At 38.6% G+C, this 14,174-nt stretch overlaps 1 long non-coding RNA gene across 1 annotated transcript; it reads left to right on the plus strand.

Annotated features, from left to right (window-relative positions):
* The first annotated feature begins 802 nt into the window (after positions 1-802).
* On the plus strand, positions 803-13,968 carry LOC116585845. The gene is made up of 3 exons (XR_004283788.1): positions 803-817; positions 13,674-13,678; positions 13,921-13,968. It is a non-coding gene; the product is annotated as an uncharacterized LOC116585845 (long non-coding RNA).
* Positions 13,969-14,174: the final 206 nt, after the last annotated feature.

The following is a 14,174-nucleotide window of genomic DNA, read 5'->3' on the forward strand; positions in this document are numbered from 1 at the left end:
TCACTCAGAAATAATAATGTGGACTATTTCATTGTAAGAGAAAATAAAGTGGAAGGAGGTGGAAAGATGGTATCAAGATAATAAGAGCTTCTTCATTATTCACTGAAGTTTGTAGTAATTATGCTTGAAGAGAGGTGCTTTTATACTACCAACTCACCTTTCTTGGCAAAGCCCTATTCTTTTTTTGGACCTAAGGCACTCGAGACTAACAGAGATGAATGTGCTCCCATTTTGAAACTTCACTGATGTGCATTCTGCTTAGAAATTTTATAGTCTGACAAATCTCACTTCTTACAATCTGATTTACTTTACCATATATCATTTTATTTTATCTCCATTTGACAGAAGATTTTTTACATGTTCATTCTATAATTGGCATATGGCCCAAATAAGTTCTATGAAAAAATAATAGACAGGATCTTCAGAGTTTTTAATTAGGTCAAGTCAATTTTCTCTTCTTCTTAAGCCAAGGGCATCATTATTAGAAAGTGCCTAATGTGATACAGGATTTCAAAAGCAGCACAATCGATGGCTTTTCCATTGTCAAGGAATAATAGGGCTGAAGCTTAATTACATTTCAAAAATGAACAGCAAAAAAATCTGAAGGTACAGTAGCCTTTTATCACAGGCTTTCTGAGGTCAAAATTTATAAAAGTAGAGATAAAAATCGGTCGATTTTCTCTGAATGTTTAGTGTGTATTGTGGACTCATCAGTCCTTTGCTGTGAAGGGTTGTATAATGTTGTGATAGTCCAATGGTCTGAAGTCATTATGACTTCAAATAGGTAGATGTTATTTGATTTTAAATAACATTTTTTGTGTTCCTTTATACTCATAGAAAGCTTAATTCACCTAAAATGCTTTTACCATAGTGCTTTTAGTGTTGCACTTTGTTACATTCCTTTTACTGCAGAAATTTTGAAACAATGTACTATAAAATCTCCTATGTGCACAAAACTGGATCTAACCACCATTAAAAAAAAAAAAGTTACACTTGGCCAAAATTTAGTCCATTTACGATAATGTCCTAAATTAACGTAATTGAAAGCTGTAGTGATAAGCTCCTGCCTTTTAATATTTGTAGTATAACTATTAGTAAAATCTTATATAGAAATCCCCTAATTACTTAAATGTACTCACCAAAATACCTCACATGCTGTATGTATTTTAGAGATTTTAGAGACGGTATAGTTACTCCTAGTGTGTAGATAAGGAAATTGAGGCTAACAGCATTAAAAGCCTTGCCCAAATATATAAAACATGATTAGTAAGTATGTGTCTTTGTGTGTGTGTGTGTGTCTAATAGGAGAGATGAGAGAAAGACTTCCTTAAGACTTGAACTCAGTCCTGTGATATTTGTCTGTGAACATTTTATTCCAAATAGAAATCATTGTCCCTTGGGGGAAATGAAAAAACAAATGTAGAATCTGTCTCTACTCTGAAGGGCTTAGGATTTTCTGTAAAGAACAAAGAGAAACCTGTCTGCTAAGTAGTACTGTAGCTATAGCTGATTCTTCCAAATGGTGGTGTTTTTCAAGCTGTAGAGATAAACCAGGAGTTTGCATGTCTGCTTTACTGCAAAGCTTTAATTTTAACACATACACACATTGTATAAAAGCTTTATATATATATATGTATATATACATATATATATATTCGAGTGAGCATCAGACACTCCTTACGTTGCAACCCCGAAGTACTTTCTCTTCTCCCTTTGCTTCCTTCTGACCTGACACTTGTCAATTTCTCTAGCTTTTCTAGAAAAACAAGTGTCAGGCAGCCCCTTCCTTTCATTACTAGAATCATAAAGTAACATCTCAAAAGTAGATTATACTTTTCCAGAGGAAAATTGTTATACATAGAATAATTTTCCTAAAGACTTTGATAAAATGTCATAAAAGAAATGGTAAGTGTCCATAACATTGGTAAATGTTAATGATTCAAGTTCAAAAAAATAAGCATATATACACATTAGGCATATGTGTGTGTATGCGTGTGTGTATCCAAAATTAAATATTTAAAATTGCTTATTTTTAAATGTGTTTTTAAAAAATTGTCTTACAAATATATAAAATTACACAAAATTCAGAGAAGCAAAAACATTTACATAAAAATTGCCATCCTTATCATATGTTTATGAAAAAGACTTGTTGAATGAAACAAGAATCATAAGATGCAACAATGAAAATTTTGAGTCTCACAGTGCCCTTTAAAATACCAAATGCTAAAAGTATCCTTCATCTTATGTGATAACATGTGTGAGCCTCTTGATTCTTATACTTGCTCTAAAATAATTTAAGTTTCTCTGGTCACTTAAAGAGGCAAAATTGTTCCAATTCAATAAAAATGCCTGGTATCATGTAATAATCAAAATTTGAAACTAATTTCACATTAAGTTATCTTGTCTTTTCCAGAGGAAGCTAATATTTGCTGAAATCTCTCTTGCAGAAGCTTCTTGGTCAGAATCACTGCAATTTTAAAGGTCAAAAGTCCTTGCACGGGTTCCATGTCTTGTTTCGCACAGACTTGTCACATCAGCAGAAAGCTGTGCAGCCATATTCTAAAGAAGTCTCTCCTTTCATGCTACCCCAATGCTTTAGCCAATCTTCCTCTTTTAGTTTGCTTAAATGTGTTCACACTTCAGAATACTGTGTCCATCAACTGCAGCAGATATATAACAAGTTAAATTGTTACATGCATGTATACAGTTAGAATTACAGGATTTTTTTTTTAAATAGAGTGCAGTGTCTATTGAAATTTAAATAAAACATTTAAAAAGCATCATTTAAAAGTTAAAAAGGAAAAGAAATATTATACTTACACATTGATTCTGTGTATTTCCTGTATTTCCAACAACTCCTTTTTTAGTCCTTCCTTTTGTGAAATTTCTTAAAATGTCAGTTATATTTTTTTCATCTTCAGAAATCATGCTTATTATTTTTATGACTTTGATTTTTTTCAACTTTGAAAGTTTTCAAATATAGAAAATCTAAATATAATGTGTTCACATGCATGTGTGTCCTCTAGTCAAACATTATTATTTTTACTCCCTTTATCCATCATTTTTTTCCAAACCATTTGAAAGTATGTTGCAGGTCTGTACCAGACCCAGATTTAGAACATTCCAGAACTTCTCATCCCCTTTCTCAGGCCTCAACTCTTGCTGGGCTTCCTTACCAAAACAGCTTTGGCTAAGGCTCATGCCATTTTCACAGTTGTCAAAGTTGTGACACTGATGCTACCATAGACCTAAGAGTCCCATGCCTCGATGCCTGTGAGGAGGGACCACTGTACCTGCTCCCTGGCTGGATTGGACTGCAGGGATTCTCGCTTCACTATAACCTGCCTGGTGGTCAGGTGATACAACCTGGGAATGAGGCAGAGTTAAGTTTCATGGAAATGATTTTGATAATGAGACATGGGAGCAAAGAGGAAGAAGCAGCTGATGAATTTATTTTCTTTTCCCTATTTCCACCTCACAAACTAGTTCGAGATGCAGTAGATTTGTACAGCCTCTCCGGAGGTGGCCTGTGCAGCCAAACCACCAAGCTGTGGAACTGAGGCCAGCTCAGGAATGCAGCACCTCAAATTGCTGCCCCTCTTTCCTTGCCTCACTCCTCCATTGCTCTCATGCCTGCGTCTCTGAAATCATCCCCACCCCCATTCAGTCTTAGCACATACAATTTTTTTCTCAGGCTCTGTTTTCTAGGAAATGGTATAATTGGTGCCAGGAATGGCACTGTAAAGTAGGAGCTCAGGGATGGATTTGAAGTTGGGCTGTTTTTCATTCTGAAGGCAACAGAAGCCACATTGATGTTGGTGAAGGGATGGTAACATCATGAAGCAGTGACGTCAGGATGGTGCAGAGGTCGGAAACACGTGTGGGAGATCAGTGGCTGCTACAGTGATGGTCCGGTCTAATGCAATTATAACTACAAAGGTATGAGTGTGGTTTGTTTCTTTCTGCTGAGTGGACAGTGACCAATAACTCGTAAGAGATGGGAAGAACTAATGGATGAATAGCATGCCATGTCGTTTCTACATGTGCTGTAGCTTCATACAGTCTTTCTGGAGATACCCTCTAAGACAGATCAAACAGCTTTTGTTTTCTGCAAGGTATGTCTCAAATATTTAATTCACTCCCTTTAATTAGCTTGTCTTCCCCGCCTCACTTTCATTTCCTCTCATGCTTTCCACCTTGCTCTCAATGAAACATTACCCCATCTATATTTGTCTCAGCTCCTAGACAGCTGTTTTCTGGGGAACATGAGATAAAGAAGACATCATGATTCCTCAGCAGGCATCTCTAAAAAAGCAAGACCTTCTTCTGCACAACTACAGTATCAATATCACAGCAAAGGAGATCTCTGACCTAAATGCATATCTCTTAGAATATCTTTCCCAGCTATATATATATATATATATATATATTTTTTTTTTTAAAGATTTTATTTATTTGACAGAGAGATCACAAGTAGGCAGAAGACAGGCAGAGAGAGAGAGGAGGAAGCAGGCTCCCTGCTGAGCAGAGTGCCCGATGCGGGGCTCGATCCCAGGACCCTGAGATCATAAACTGAGCTGAAGGCAGAGGCTTAACCCACTGAGCCACTCAGGCGCCCCCCCCCAGCTATATTTTTAATATCAGTATACAACCAATATTCACTCGCTGCATTTGTTTATTATGCCTATTTAGGTTCTGTTAATCTAATCTAACCCATTCCCCTTTTATGGGATTGATTTTTGAAATATTCAAGCTAGTATTTTTGAATGTTTCCTCACAGAGATGTTTACATTGTGCCCCTGTGTTCTTTTGAATAAGGCAAGCTTCCAAAATACCAGAACATGTGGATCTTCATTCTGAGATAACAGTGCATGCACTAGTTTGCCCAATTTTCCACAAACCATTCGGTAAATTAGTTTAGAGAGGAACCTTTCATTTTTGCTCCTTGTTATTAGGCTCACTTTTACAGATACGACAGTTCTTTATAAGGTCATTATTCCTCAGGTATTCTGTCAGATTTGTCACTACTGTCTTTTATAAAAGTCTTCAAATTTGGAGCATTTCTTAGTCCTTTGTGGAAAATGTACTGTCTTTTTACAGTACCAAATTCAGGCTGTGTTCTAGAGAATAGCTTTTTAAATTGTGCTCCATTTATTGGTTACTATAGTTTTTCTTTCTTTCAGGTTGCAGAATCTAATGGAAAACTCTTTTGTATTGATAGATCAACTTATATTCTTTCCATTGTTGTGGGTTAATACTTTAGTTGCAATTAATTTACTACCATCTAATGAGCTTTCAAAAAGGAAAGGTTAAGAATATCATTTATAAAAATGTGACCTGAAAGTTGTACTTTTCACATCTGCTTGCATCATTTGGCACAAACTTAACCAATGGTCATACATAGCTACAATGGAGCCTGAGAAGGTCATTCTCCAGCTGGGAACACCACGCAAGAAAATCCAAATTGTTCTGTTGCAAGAAGGAAGAATGAATCATGGAGTGATTAGGGTCTTAGTAACACAGTTTCTCCTAAATTTCAGTAGCCTTCAGAGTGTGTTTAAGGATCTTAAAAGGGTTTATGTTTGTTACCTTCTCTAGTTTGTGGATGCCAGTTGTCCTAAACTAGGATCATTTTGTGTGTCCTCTCTATTATATTCTTTCTAATTAACTAAGTCATGCCACCTCTTATTTCTGACTTCACAGGGAATATGTTGAAGTTTTCTTTAATGACAGTGCCGTAAGTGGAATGTTTGTGGTCTTCACAAAGTCATACGTTAAATCTTAATGGCCAATATGATGGTATTTGGGAAATAGCAACTCTATAATTTGGTCTAATATTTTTCATAATTCTCTAATTTGTTCCTTTGGGATTTCATTTTTTTTCTTACTCCAAACTCACCTTTTCATCTCATTTTGTTGTTTTATCATTTTACTTAGACCTCTAGGTTTAGTGAACTTCTTTTTTTTTTTTTTTTAATTTTATTTCTTTGACCGCGAGAGAGAGCACAAGTAGGGGGAGCAGCAGGCAGGGGGAGAGGGAGAAGCAGGCTCCCCACTGAGCAAGGAGCCCAATACGGGGCTTGATCCTAGAACCCCGGGGGTCATGACTTGAGCTGAAGGCAGACGCTTAACTGACTAAGCCACCCAGGCACTGCTTTCTTACTAGTTTTCTCTTCAGAGTTTCATCCGTGGAAATTTACTTTTTTTTTTTCTCCACCATTGCATATTTTCTTTTGAATTTGGTCTCTTTTGTAATTTTAAAACATAAATTGCCCAATTTGAAAATTTATTTTCACCTTTATTTTTATTTATTTATTTATTTATTTATTTATTTATTTATTTATTTTTTATTTCCAGCATAACAGTATTCATTATTTTTGCACCACACCCCGTGCTCCATGCAATCCGTGCCCTCTATAATACCCACCACCTGGTACCCCAACCTCCCACCCCCTGTCCCTTCAAAACCCTCAGATTGTTTTTCAGAGTCCATAGTCTCTCATGGTTCACCTCCCCTTCCAATTTCCCCCAACTCCCTTCTCCACTCTAAATCCCCATGTCCTCCATGCTATTTGTTATGCTCCACAAATAAGTGAAACCATATGATAATTGACTCTCTCTGCTTGACTTATTTCACTCAGCATAATCTCTTCCAGTCCCGTCCATGTTGCTACAAAAGTTGGGTATTCATCCTTTCTGATGGAGGCATAATACTCTATCCCCAGGGGTACAGGTCTGTGAATCACCAGGTTTACACACTTCACAGCACTCACCAAAGCACATACCCTCCCCAATGTCCATAATCCCACCTCCTTCTCCCAAACCCCCTCCCCCCAGCAACCCTCAGTTTGTTTTGTGAGATTAAAAGTCACTTATGGTTTGTCTCCCTCCCAATCCCATCTTGGTTCATTTATTCTTCTCCTACCCACTTAAGCCCCCATGTTGCATCACCACTTCCTCATATCAGGGAGATCATATGATAGTTGTCTTTCTCTGCTTGACTTATTTCGCTAAGCATGATACGCTCTAGTTCCATCCATGTTGTCGCAAATGGCAAGATTTCATTTCTTTTGATGGCTGCATAGTATTCCATTGTGTATATATACCACATCTTCTTGATCCATTCATCTGTTGATGGACATCTAGGTTCTTTCCATAGTTTGGCTATTGTGGACATTGCTGCTATAAACATTCGGGTGCATGTGCCCCTTTGGATCACTACGTTTGTATCCTTAGGGTAAATACCCAATAGTGCAATTGCTGGGTCATAGGGCAGTTCTATTTTCAACATTTTGAGGAACCTCCATGCTGTTTTCCAGAGTGGCTGCACCAGCTTGCATTCCCACCAACAGTGTAGGAGGGTTCCCCTTTCTCCGCATCCTCGCCAGCATCTGTCATTTCCTGACTTGTTGATTTTAGCCATTCTGACTGGTGTGAGGTGATATCTCATTGTGGTTTTGATTTGTATTTCCCTGATGCCGAGTGATATGGAGCACTTTTTCATGTGTCTGTTGGCCATCTGGATGTCTTCTTTGCAGAAATGTCTGTTCATGTCCTCTGCCCAATTCTTGATTGGATTATTTGTTCTTTGGGTGTTGAGTTTGCTAAGTTCTTTATAGATTCTGGACACTAGTCCTTTATCTGATATGTCATTTGCAAATATCTTCTCCCATTCTGTCAGTTGTCTTTTGATTTTGTTAACTGTTTCCTTTGCTGTGCAAAAGCTTTTGATCTTGATGAAATCCCAATAGTTCACTTTTGCCCTTGCTTCCCTTGCCTTTTGCGTTGTTCCTAGGACGATGTTGCTGCGGTTGAGGTCAAAGAGGTTGCTGCCTGTGTTCTCCTCAAGGATTTTGATGGATTCCTTTCGCACATTGAGGTCCTTCATCCATTTTGAGTCTATTTTTGTGTGTGGTGTAAGGAAATGGTCCAATTTCATTTTTCTGCATGTGGCTGTCCAATTTTCCCAGCACCATTTATTGAAGAGGCTGTCTTTTTTCCATTGGACATTCTTTCCTGCTTTGTCGAAGATTAGTTGACCATAGAGTTGAGGGTCTATTTCTGGGCTCTCTATTCTGTTCCATTGATCTATGTGTCTGTTTTTGTGCCAGTACCATGCTGTCTTGATGATGACAGCTTTGTAATAGAGCTGGAAGTCCGGAATTGTGATGCCACCAACGTTGGCTTTCTTTTTCAATATCCCTTTGGCTATTCGAGGTCTTTTCTGGTTCCATATAAATTTTAGCATTATTTGTTCCATTTCTTTGAAAAAGATGGATGGTACTTTGATAGGAATTGCATTAAATGTGTAGATTGCTTTAGGTAGCATAGACATTTTCACAATATTTATTCTTCCAATCCAGGAACATGGAACATTTTTCCATTTCTTTGTGTCTTCCTCAATTTCTTTCATGAGTACTTTATAGTTTCCTGAGTATAGATTCTGTGTCTCTTTGGTTAGGTTTATTCCTAGGTATCTTATGGTTTTGGGTGCAATTTTAAATGGGATTGACTCCTTAATTTCTCTTTCTTCTGTCTTGCTGTTGGTGTAGAGAAATGCAACTGATTTCTGTGCATTGATTTTATATCCTGACACTTTACTGAATTCCTGTATAAGTTCTAGCAGTTTTGGAGTGGAGTCTTTTGGGTTTTCCACATATAGTATCATATCATCTGCGAAGAGTGATAATTTGACTTCTTCTTTGCCGATTTGGATGCCTTTAATTTCCTTTTGTTGTCTGATTGCTGAGGCTAGGACCTCTAGTACTATGTTGAATAGCAGTGGTGATAATGGACATCCGTGCCGTGTTCCTGACCTTAGCGGAAAAGCTTTCAGTTTTTCTCCATTGAGAATGATATTTGCGGTGGGTTTTTCATAGATGGCTTTGATGATATTGAGGTATGTGCCCTCTATCCCTACACTTTGAAGAGTTTTGATCAGGAAGGGATGCTGTACTTTGTCAAATGCTTTTTGAGCATCTATTGAGAGTATCGTATGGTTCTTGTTCTTTCTTTTATTGATGTGTTGTATCGCATTGACTGATTTGCGGATGTTGAACCAACCTTGCAGCCCTGGGATAAATCCCACTTGGTCATGGTGAATAATCCTTTTAATGTACTGTTGAATCCTATTGGCTTACAGTATTTTGTTGAGTATTTTCGCATCTGTGTTCATCAAGGATATTGGTCTATAGCTCTCTTTTTTGATGGGATCCTTGTCTGGTTTTGGGATCAAGGTGATGCTGGCCTCATAAAATGAATTTGGAAGTTTTCCTTCCATTTCTATTTTTTGGAACAGTTTCAGGAGAATAGGAATTAGTTCTTCTTTAAATGTTTGGTAGAATTCCCCCGGGAAGCCGTCTGGCCCTGGGCTTTTGTTTGTTTGGAGATTTTTAATGACTGTTTCAATCTCCTTACTGGTTATGGGTCTGTTCAGGCTTTCTATTTCTTCCTGGTTCAGTTGTGGTAGTTTATATGTTTCTAGGAATGCATCCATTTCTTCCAGATTGTCAAATTTATTGGCGTAGAGTTGCTCATAGTATGTTCTTATAATAGTTTGTATTTCTTTGGTGTTAGTTGTGATCTCTCCTCTTTCATTCATGATTTTATTTATTTGGGTCCTTTCTCTTTTCTTTTTGATAAGTCGGGCCAGGGGTTTATCAATTTTATTAATTCTTTCAAAGAACCAGCTCCTAGTTTCGTTGATTTGTTCTATTGTTTTTTTGGTTTCTATTTCATTGATTTCTGCTCTGATCTTTATGATTTCTCTTCTCCTGCTGGGCTTAGGGTTTCTTTCTTGTTCTTTCTCCAGCTCCTTTAGCTGTAGGGTTAGGTTGTGTACCTGAGACCTTTCTTGTTTCTTGAGAAAGGCTTGTACCGCTATATATTTTCCTCTCAGGACTGCCTTTGTTGTGTCCCACAGATTTTGAACCGTTGTATTTTCATTATCATTTGTTTCCATAATTTTTTTCAATTCTTCTTTAATTTCCCGGTTGACCCATTCATTCTTTAGAAGGATGCTGTTTAGTCTCCATGTATTTGGGTTCTTTCCAAACTTCCTTTTGTGGTTGAGTTCTAGCTTTAGAGCATTGTGGTCTGAAAATATGCAGGGAATGATCCCAATCTTTTGATACCGGTTGAGTCCTGATTTAGGACCGAGGATATGATCTATTCTGGAGAATGTTCCATGTGCACTAGAGAAGAATGTGTATTCTGTTGCTTTGGGATGAAATATTCTGAATATATCTGTGATGTCCATCTGGTCCAGTGTGTCGTTTAAGGCCTTTATTTCCTTGCTGATCTTTTGCTTGGATGATCTGTCCATTTCAGTGAGGGGAGTGTTAAAGTCCCCTACTATTATTGTATTATTGTTGATGTGTTTCTTTGATTTTGTTATTAATTGGTTTATATAGTTGGCTGCTCCCACGTTGGGGGCATAGATATTTAAAATTGTTAAATCTTCTTGTTGGACAGACCCTTTGAGTATGATATAGTGTCCTTCCTCATCTCTTATTATAGTCTTTGGCTTAAAATCTAATTGATCTGATATAAGGATTGCCACTCCTGCTTTCTTCTGATGTCCATTAGCATGGTAAATTCTTTTCCACCCCCTCACTTTAAATCTGGAGGTGTCTTCGGGCTTAAAATGAGTTTCTTGGAGGCAACATAGAGATGGGTTTTGTTTTTTTATCCATTCTGATACCCTGTGTCTTTTGACAGGGGCATTTAGCCCATTAACATTCAGGGTAACTATTGAGAGATATGAATTTAGTGCCATTGTATTGCCTGTAAGTTGACTGTTACTGTATATGGTCTCTGTTCCTTTCTGATCTACCACTTGTAGGCTCTCTCTTTGCTTAGAGGACCCCTTTCAAGATTTCCTGTAGAGCTGGTTTGGTATTTGCAAATTCTTTCAGTTTTTGTTTGTCCTGGAAGCTTTTAATCTCTCCTTCTATTTTCAATGATAGCCTAGCTGGATATAGTATTCTTGGCTGCATGTTTTTCTCGTTTAGTGCTCTGAAAATATCATGCCAGCTCTTTCTGGCCTGCCAGGTCTCTGTGGATAAGTCAGCTGCCAATCTAATATTTTTACCATTGTATGTTACAGACTTCTTTTCCCGGGCTGCTTTCAGGATTTTCTCTTTGTCACTGAGACTTGTAAATTTTACTATTAGGTGACGGGGTGTGGGCCTATTCCTATTGATTTTGAGGGGCGTTCTCTGAACCTCCTGAATTTTGATGCTCGTTCCCTTTGCCATATTGGGGAAATTCTCCCCAATAATTCTCTCCAGTATACCTTCTGCTCCCCTCTCTCTTTCTTCTTCTTCTGGAATCCCAATTATTCTAATGTTGTTTCGTCTTATGGTGTCACTTATCTCTCGAATTCTCCCCTCGTGGTCCAGTAGCTGTTTGTCCCTCTTTTGCTCAGCTTCTTTATTCTCTGTCATTTGGTCTTCTATATCATTAATTCTTTCTTCTGCCTCATTTATCCTAGCAGTGAGAGCCTCCATTTTTGATTGCACTTCATTAATAGCTTTTTTTATTTCAACTTGGTTAGATTTTAGTTCTTTTATTTCTCCAGAAAGGGCTTTTATATCTCTCGAGAGGGTTTCTCTAATATCTTCCATGCCTTTTTCGAGCCCGGCTAGAACCTTGAGAATTGTCATTCTGAACTCTAGATCTGACATATTACCAATTTCTGTATTGATTAGGTCCCTAGCCTTCGGTACTGCCTCTTGTTCTTTTTTTTGTGTTGAATTTTTCCGTCTTGTCATTTTGTCCAGATAAGAGTATATGAAGGGGCAAGTAAAATACTAAAAGGGTGGCAACAACCCCAGGAAAAAATGCTTTAACCAAATTAGAAGAGATCCAAAATCGTGAGGGGGGAGAAAGGGGATAAAAAGAGGTTCAAAAAGGAAGAAAGAAAAAAAAAGAAAAAAGAAAAAAAAAAAAAAAGAAAAAAGAAAAGAAAAGAATTAAAAAAAAAAGGAAAACACCTAAGAAAAATGTAAAAAAGAAAAAATATATATATTAGATAAACTAGTAAAAAATCGTTAAAAACAAAAAAGGTAACAGTTAAAAAAAAAAAAAATTTTACCCGAAGGCGAGAAAAAAAAAAAAAAATGAAAAAGAAAAAAATTAAATTAACTGCAAGACTAAAAAAAAATCACAGGGAAAAAGCCATGAGTTCCGTGCTTGGCTTTCTCCTCCTCTGGAATTCTGCTGCTCTCCTTGGTATTGAAACCGCACTCCTTGGTAGGTGAACTTGGTCTCGGCTGGATTTCTTGTTGATCTTCTGGGGGAGGGGCCTGTTGTAGTGATTCTCAAGTGTCTTTGCCCCAGGCGGAATTACACCGCCCTTACCCGGGGCCGGGGTGAGTAATCCGCTCGGGTTTGCTTTCAGGAGCTTTTGTTCCCTGAGCGCTTTCCGTAGAGTTCTGGAGGACGGGAATACAAATGGCGGCCTCCTGGTCTCCGGCCCGGAGGAGCCGAGAGCCCAGGGCCGCACTCCTCAGTGCGCCCTCAGAGAACAGTGCCCAGTTACTCCCGTCTGCCTGACCTCCGGCCGGGCTCCGAGCTCTCTGAGCCTGCGACCAGTTCAAGGTAACACCGAGCTGTGAGCTTACTGTCGGCTCTGTCTCTGTAGCCGGCTTTCCCGTTCCAATACCCGCAAGTTCTGCGACACTCAGACACCCCTGATCCTTCTGTGACCCTGCGGGACCTGAGGCCACGCTGAACCCGCGTGGGCTTCGCCCCGGTTTAGCCTCTGGAGCGATGTCCCTCAGCGGAACAGACTTTTAAAAGTCCTGATTTTGTGCGCCGTTGCTCCGCCGCTTGCCGGGAGCCGGCCCCTCCCCCCGGGGTCTATCTTCCCGTCGCTTTGGATTCACTTCTCCGCCGGTCCTACCTTTCAGAAAGTGGTTGTTTTTCTGTTTCCAGAATTGCTGCTCTTCTTCTCTTCGATCTGCCGATGGATTTTCAGGTGTTTGCAATCTTTAGATAAGCTATCTAGCTGATCTCCGGCTAGCTGAAGCAGTCTCAGCCTGCTACTTCTCCACCATCTTGACTCCTCCCCCCTTATTTTTACCTTTAAAGATATTCTTTTTTTTTTTTTTTTAAAGATTTTATTCATCTGACACAGAGAGAGATCACAACAGGCAGAGAGACAGGCAGACAGAGAGGAGGAAGCAGGCTCCCTGCTGAACAGAGAGCCCGATGCAGGGCTCGATCCCAGGACCCTGGGCTCATGACCTGAGCTGAAGGCAGAAGCTTAACTCACTGAGCCACCCAGGCGCCCTAAAGATATTAATTCTTATATATGCATTAAGCCACACACTTTCTTTTTAATATTTTCAAGATTAACATGGTAAGCTTTGTTCAGATCTTCAAATTACTCTGATATAATGTGTGTATATACCACATTATATGCTTCCCAGTGTAACTGAGAACTCCTGACTCCCTAAGTAACCATTTGGATATTGGGTGTTGTGTTACATGTTGTATGCCACTGTGAAGAAGCAAGGGTAAAAAGAGGGGAAAAGATCAGCAGGTCTTGTGTGCAGTCCTTTCTAACAGAGCTGAATAATGATATAGTGGGCTGAATTACGCCCCTCCCAAATTCTCATTGGAGAGTTAGGAGAACTCTGTTGCTCAGAATGTGGCTATATGTGGAGATAAGGTCCTTAAAGAAAAAACTAGGTAAAAATGAATCCACTATGGTATACTCTAATCCAAAATGACTCTTGTCCTTATAAGAAGAGACTACGATACAGGCACAAAGAGAAGAAAGACTATGTGAAGACAGAGAAGGCCACCATCTACAAAGCCAAAGAGAGAGGGCTTGGAAGAAACAAAGCCTGGTACACCTGGATCTCAGACTTCTAGACTCCAGAATTTTAAGAAAAATTTCCACTGTTGAAGCCACCAGGCTGTGGTACTTTGTTTTGGCAGCCCAGCAAACTAATACAAATGCTTTCTGGTTTCTCTTCGGAGGTTACATATATGAGATATCTGGTGGATTGTTTAGTCAATCGCACTGGATAAATTATCTCCCTGTGAATGTGTACAGTCTTGTGGTTTAGAAATTCAGCTCAATTCACTATGGAGGAATGAAAAAATGATTTTTTTTTCTTGCTTTTGATAAAATGCTCATATCCTGTCACAGGAACATCTAA

This window comes from Mustela erminea, chromosome 3, assembly GCF_009829155.1.
Source record: "Mustela erminea isolate mMusErm1 chromosome 3, mMusErm1.Pri, whole genome shotgun sequence".
Taxonomy (NCBI): domain Eukaryota; kingdom Metazoa; phylum Chordata; class Mammalia; order Carnivora; family Mustelidae; genus Mustela; species Mustela erminea.